Source organism: Balaenoptera borealis, assembly GCF_965194805.1.
Source record: "Balaenoptera borealis genome assembly, chromosome: 3".
Classification (NCBI taxonomy): Eukaryota; Metazoa; Chordata; class Mammalia; order Artiodactyla; family Balaenopteridae; genus Balaenoptera; species Balaenoptera borealis.
The window spans coordinates 150,380,675-150,387,130 of NC_138866.1; the positions used below are offsets into that span (position 1 = coordinate 150,380,675).

Sequence of the window (6,456 nt, forward strand, 5' to 3'; positions counted from 1 at the left end):
TCACTATGATCCTATGAGGCAGTTACTAGTATTTCCTCCATTTCATAGGTGAGAAAATTATGATTCCCAGAAGTAAAGCAGTTTGCCCACAGTCTGACAGGTCACAGATGATGGAGTCACTGAGGTTTAAACTCAGACCCACTTACTCTGAAAGCAGCACTCCTAACCCCTGGGCATCGTGTTTCCAAATATCACCCTTTACAGTATTTGAGAAGAGGTGTTCTGACAGACAAGGGGGAACTTGAGGTGCAAACATAGAGCCGGAACCTTGAAACTATGCTTGATAAATCAGTAATGAGCTGTAATCTACAGTGGGGTTGGCAACCTTTTTCAGTAAAGAGCCAGATAGTAAATATTTTAGGCTTTGTGGGCCATATGGTCTCTGTCACTTATTCTGTTTTATTTTTTTTCCTCAACCCTTACAAAAATATAAAAATCATTCTTAGCTCACAGGCCTTATGAAAAGAGACTGCTGGCTGGATTTGGCTGCTGGTCTGCTAGACCACGGAGCGATCAAAGACCAGGAGCCTGTGCTTCCTGGATTTCTGGGACAAGAGTTCACCTGACCGGGATGCTTGTGGGGGTCTTTGCTCCATTGGAAACAGTCCCTCTCCCCTCCTATCTGCATAGAGGTGGCAGGAGGTCCAACGTGGGGTGATGAGAGAGCGAATGTGGGACTTTGGCTAAGTCACACATCTTCTGTTGATGAGACAGAATCTAACAGTATATGATTCTAACGCGTGGACTAACGGTTTCCTGCTTTTTCTCATTAGGGCACATTGCTCAGCTCCCATCAGGATGTGTTCTTCAGGTGGTTACTGTTGCTGAGAACTGGGCCATCTCTAGGAGGGGTTACCATCTAGTGGTGGTATGGATGCCGCAGGAAGAGGCAAGCAGCATGGAGACAAGCATTGCTTGCGGGTGGGTCTGGCCCTGCAGCTTGCCAGCTGGGCAACTGGACGAATCCCTTAAATTCTCTTGGTTTCATTTTGCTCACTTGCAAAAATGAGAACGTTTAGGTAGATCATCCATGAGCTCTGTCCCACAGTGATGTTAACCTTATGCTAATGGTTGCACTGAAAACACTATGTCCTCTGCAGCCTTTAAACTGTTCAGAATTCATTAATTGGGCACCCATGTTCTACCTATTGAGTACTTAAGACACCATAAAATGGCTGGACGTCTTAGCTTGTAACTCTTCTAATTTAGGACAAAAGCATTTGGACTGCAAAATGTAGAAACAGTAGTTCTGTGCTACTGAGATTATGTCTGGAAATGAAATGTGGAGAATCAAGAAAATATTCAGACAACTCACTTTTCATTTTCGTTCAATTTTCTGGATAATTCTTGATAGCTGTACAGTTACCACTATTTTCCACTTCCTTTGTTATGTAGAAGGGAATGTGAACTTTGCCCAAATATGCATCTTTCATAAAAGAAGCCAAAATTGGGCTATTTCTTCCCATTTCTGACGGCCAGTAAGAGATGTTATTAGCATCATTGTGAAACGTAAGGGGACCCTTCTTGGAAAATAACTTAGTAATACATATTGAATCTTAAAAATGTTACCAACTTTTGACCCGGTAAGTCCTCAGCTATGAATCTATTTTAGGACATAGTAATTAATGCTGATTAATTTATGCACAAATGTATACATTATAGCATTATTTACATAGGTATTGGGAAAATCTTCCATATTTAGCAATGAGGAATGGCTAAAAATTTATGATACCTCTACTCAGTGGGACATTATGATACAATGAAAATAATGTTAACAAAGATGTGTAAGACCACAGATATAATTTTAATGACAACAAGTGACAACAAGCAAACTACAAAAATTGAGGGCATTTGTTTACAACTGTATGTATGTATGAAAGGTAACATGCTACCAATTTGTGTGCATTCAGGTGATATGTCACGTGCTTTATAATTAGCTCATTAAATATCCACAGCAACCCTGAGGTGAGTAACGTTATTCCTACTTTACAGGTGAAGAAACAGAAGCTTAGAAAAATTAAGTACCTTATTCAAGTTCACAGAGCTAGGAAGTGGCAGAGCCTAGATTTGAACCCTGGTTTCTTTGATTCTAAAGCTTAGGTTCTATGACCTCTTGTGAATTACTTAAAACACCGTGAAAATTAATATTAGCAAAATCTAAGGAGGTGTGAGTGAGCTCCTCCACATCCACTGAGATGCCACTGGTTCCAAGACTGGACCAACGGCTCCGGGATTGCTGGGTCCTTATGGCACAATCCCAATGCCCCCAATCCTTCAAATAGGCAAAGTTTCCTCTGGGTCTTCTCCAAAGAGCAACAGCCTTCTTCTTCCAAGAAGAGATCGGGTGACTGATGCCATGGCCACAGCAGGAACAAACTGCTATTCTTTGGAAAGCTCTTGGCCTTCAAGGATCATTTGGGAAAGGAGTGGTTCCAGCTTTAATACTTTAACCAAGCGCCTCCCAGTCCTCCGTCGTTCCTTTCTTCTTCCCTTTCACATCTGCATGTGGATGTAATAAAAGTACCCTGGGTCGTGGTTGGGCTCTGGGAGGAGAGGAAGAGCCTGAACGGTGTAATTGAACTGTTATTGCCTCTCCCGGCACACATTAGTTGAATAAAACATGGAGTCAATAAAACACAACAAAACAATAAAAACTAAGCCCTTTTGTGCTCTCTTATTGGGTGTTAGACAAGCCAGAAACCTGTGGCCATAAAAAGGAGAATGAGGGAAACTTTACACTTGTAAGAACAAAGACACTCAGGCACTAGGTTGAAAATAGCGCCATCTGAGCTCTAGTCGTATTCTTCGTTCACCTGGACGCAGTTAGCTTTGAAAGCTGTGCAGGCTTCGGCTGCTCCAACCTTCATAGGCCCTCCATGAGATCTCATTAGGACTATGTCTAGAAATGTGCTTTTCATTAGGGAAGTCATTGATCTGGCCAACAAAGATACATTTCTTTTCGATGATAAATGGATTAGCTATGGGCAGAAAGATCACTTGCAGCCCTTTCCCTTTTGCGGGGCGGGGAGGGAAGACTCAGAGTCTGGGACCACCGTAGGTGCCAATATCTCTAGGCTGTCCTTTAGGAAAGTGGTCTTTTTGACCAGTGGAAAACTGCAAACCAAACCTCAACACTTTCCAAGTCTGGTGAAGACCAAAAGAAAACTGCCAGTTTTTACTGTCGGTGCCTTGTTAGGACTTGTTGAAAAGTAGGCCAGAGCAATTTGCCTATTTTAGGCTTTAAAAACCTTCCCACAAGAGGTCTGGTTTTTGTTTTCTGTTTTCTTTTTTAAAATTTTTATTGGAGTATTGTTGATTTACAGTGCTGTGTTAGTTTCAGGTGTACAGCAAAGTGAATCAGTTATACATATATATACATCCACTCTTTTTTAGATTCTTTTCCCATATAGGTCATTACAGAGTACTGAGTAGAGTTTCCTGTGCTATACAGTAGGTCCTTATTAGTTATCTATTTTATACATAGTAGTATGTATATGTCAATCCCAATCTCCCAATTCATCCCTCTCCCCTACTTTCCCCCAGTAACCATAAGTTTGTTTTCTACATCTGTGACTCTATTTCTGTTTTGTAAATAAGTTTATTTGTACCATTTTTTTAAAGATTCCACATATGCGATATCACGTGATATTTGTCTTTCTCTGTCTGACTTACTGCACTCAGTATGACAATCTCTAGGTCCATCCATGTTGCTGCAAATGGCATTATTTCATTCTTTTTATGGCTGAGTAATATGCCATTGTATATATGTACCACATCTTCTTTATCCGCTCCTCTGTCGATGGACATTTAGGTTGCTTCCATGTCTTGGCTATTGTAAATAGGTATTTTAAATTCCTTCAGTACAAAGATTGCAACCCCAAACAATTCATTAAAAACATTTTTTTGGCCTAATTTTATTTTTTTTTTATTTTTATTTATTTATTTATTTATTTTTTTTTAAATTTTATTTATTTATTTTTAGCTGTGTTGGGTCTTCGTTTCTGTGCGAGGGCTTTCTCTAGTTGCGGAGAGCGGGGGCCACTCTTCATCGTGGTGCGCGGGCCTCTCACTATCGCGGCCTCTCTTGTTGCGGAGCACAGGCTCCAGACGCGCAGGCTCAGTAGTTGTGGCTCATGGGCTTAGTTGCTCCGCGGCATGTGGGATCTTCCCAGACCAGGGCTCGAACCTGTGTCCCCTTCATTGGCAGACAGATTCTCAACCACTGCGCCACCAGGGAAGCCCCTGGCCTAATTTTAAAACAAATGTTGATAGGATGATGTTGACTGGCAGTGAGAACCCACTGTGAGCCTCAGCGATGCCCATCACTGGGGTTCAGACCTGCCCCTGCCCATCTAGAGAACTGCAGGGTAGCCCTGTCAGGAGCTGGCATGCACGAGGGCTGAAGAAGCCCCCTGGCACAGAAAGCACCCTAATGGAAGAGCATCCGATTTAAAGAAAGAGAATAATCTTGGCCAAGTAAGAAAAACTGTCATCAATGAGGAAGGTCCATTCTGAGTCAAGCCTGCTGTATTTTTACTTAGGCTTGTCTCCTGGTTCACTCAGCTGAGCGCTAGGGAGGAAGGTGGAGGGCCAACCATAAAATCTGAAAGTGCTGGTTCAGGCAAAACTCTGCAAGACTTTTGGGGGGCATAAACAGATAAGGGGGCGCAGCATAATTAGAGGGAGGGAGGACTTGTCTTCGTAGGTGCTGGGTGCATTCTGGACGTACTCACAGAGAGGGCCATTGCAGGGCAAGAGGGCTGAAACTGCAGCTGGCACATGGTAATGGCTGGAACATGTTGCAAATACCCATGAGAACTTTCCTGGGTTCTTCCAAAATTAATTGGGGGCATGTTGGCTGTGCAAATGTGTTTATGATGTTTGGGGGAGCAGGTGGGTAGACTTCGCCATGGGCTACAATCCCACATTAGTCGGGGTGGGTGGGAAGAGGAGAGAAACATGGGCTACATTTTCTTTCTTTAGCATGAATCTGGTTTAGAATTGTAAGCACTTTGAAAAGAGACATATGAATATTTCACAAAGGTGTCAAAATAATTTGAGCTTGGATGGATAATAGCCCAGGGTTGTGGTTGAGCCTGTTCTGATGGATTTATCCCAGTGCTAAACTTTACATTTTATAATGTTGCTTGTGGGACTTCCCTGGTGGTCCAGTGGTAAAGAATCCGCCTTCCAATGCAGGGGACGCGGGTTCAATCCCTGGTCGGGGAACTAAGATCCCACATGCCACGGGGCAACTAAGCCCACTCGCCTCAACTAGAGAGCCCATGTGCCACAACTAAGACCGACACAGCCAAAAATAATAAAAAGAAATAAATTAAATAAATAAATAATAAATATTATAATGTTGCTTCCACATGGGCACCTGCTGTACCCACAACCCCTAAACGATTTTAGAGGAACGGCTTCGCCATGTTTCTGTGCTATAGCACGTGTGAAAATGTCTCCACTACAGAAGAAGGGCCAGAGTATTCGTGCTATTTCCTCCTAGAGATGGGTGGCTGGTGACACGTATTGAATTCCATTTCACATACACAGAAGTCATGAATTATGCTTCCTACATGGTACCTGATCATGTAAGGTCAGTATTTACTTTGCAATACTCTCTGAAGTAATTTCTCCTTATTTTTTTCCTCTCCAGTCCATTCTGAATAAAAGAAAACATGGTTGTCCTTCTTGTACAGGTCAATGAAGTGTTTCTAGAGGTTATTTTCCGTTAGTGCTTGGAGAAACTATTACTAAATCAACAAACTGCTCAGTGAAAATGGCTCTGCGGCACAGGCAAGCAAGGACAGTGTAACCTGTGGTCAAATCTTTTGTTCTCAGGATTCTAAACTCTTGGATCCTCAACCTACAGTACATGTTTTGCAACTTTCCCTCTGTATGTACAGTCCTCAGTGCCTCATTTTATGAATGGAAAATTTTTAGTTTTATCTGTAAACATTTCTTATCTATCTATCTATCCATCCATCCATCCACCCATCTATCCATCCATCCATCCATCCATCCATATGAGTTTCCCGCATTCTTTCTATAATTGTTGACCTACTATGAACTAGCAATTTAGGATTATATTCCTGTCTCTACTCCTTTTTCCATCCCCAGCTTTACTGAGATATAGTGGACATATAACATTGTGTAAGTTTAAGGTGTACAATCACTTGATACACGTGTATATTGTGAAATGATTACCACAATAAGGTTCGTTAACACCTCCATCATCTAACATAATTATTTTTATTTTTTGTGATGAGAATATTTAAGATCTACTCACTTACCAACTTTCAAGTATATAACATAGTGCTGAAAACTATAGTCACCCTGCTGTACTCCAGTATTTTTTTCCCTACCCAAATGAGAATCCAAATCTGTGAAATACAACTGATGTTGGCTTTAAATCTTTGTCTTTTGACTGGACTATTCAATCAATTTATTATA

At 41.7% G+C, this 6,456-nt stretch overlaps 1 long non-coding RNA gene across 1 annotated transcript; it reads right to left on the reverse strand.

Moving 5' to 3' along the window:
- Positions 1-3,267: 3,267 nt before the first annotated feature.
- LOC309627044 lies at positions 3,268-4,330 on the reverse strand. Its single transcript, XR_014243510.1, has 2 exons — positions 4,248-4,330; positions 3,268-3,908 (listed from the first exon to the last, which is right to left on the reverse strand). It is a non-coding gene; the product is annotated as an uncharacterized lncRNA (long non-coding RNA).
- Positions 4,331-6,456: the final 2,126 nt, after the last annotated feature.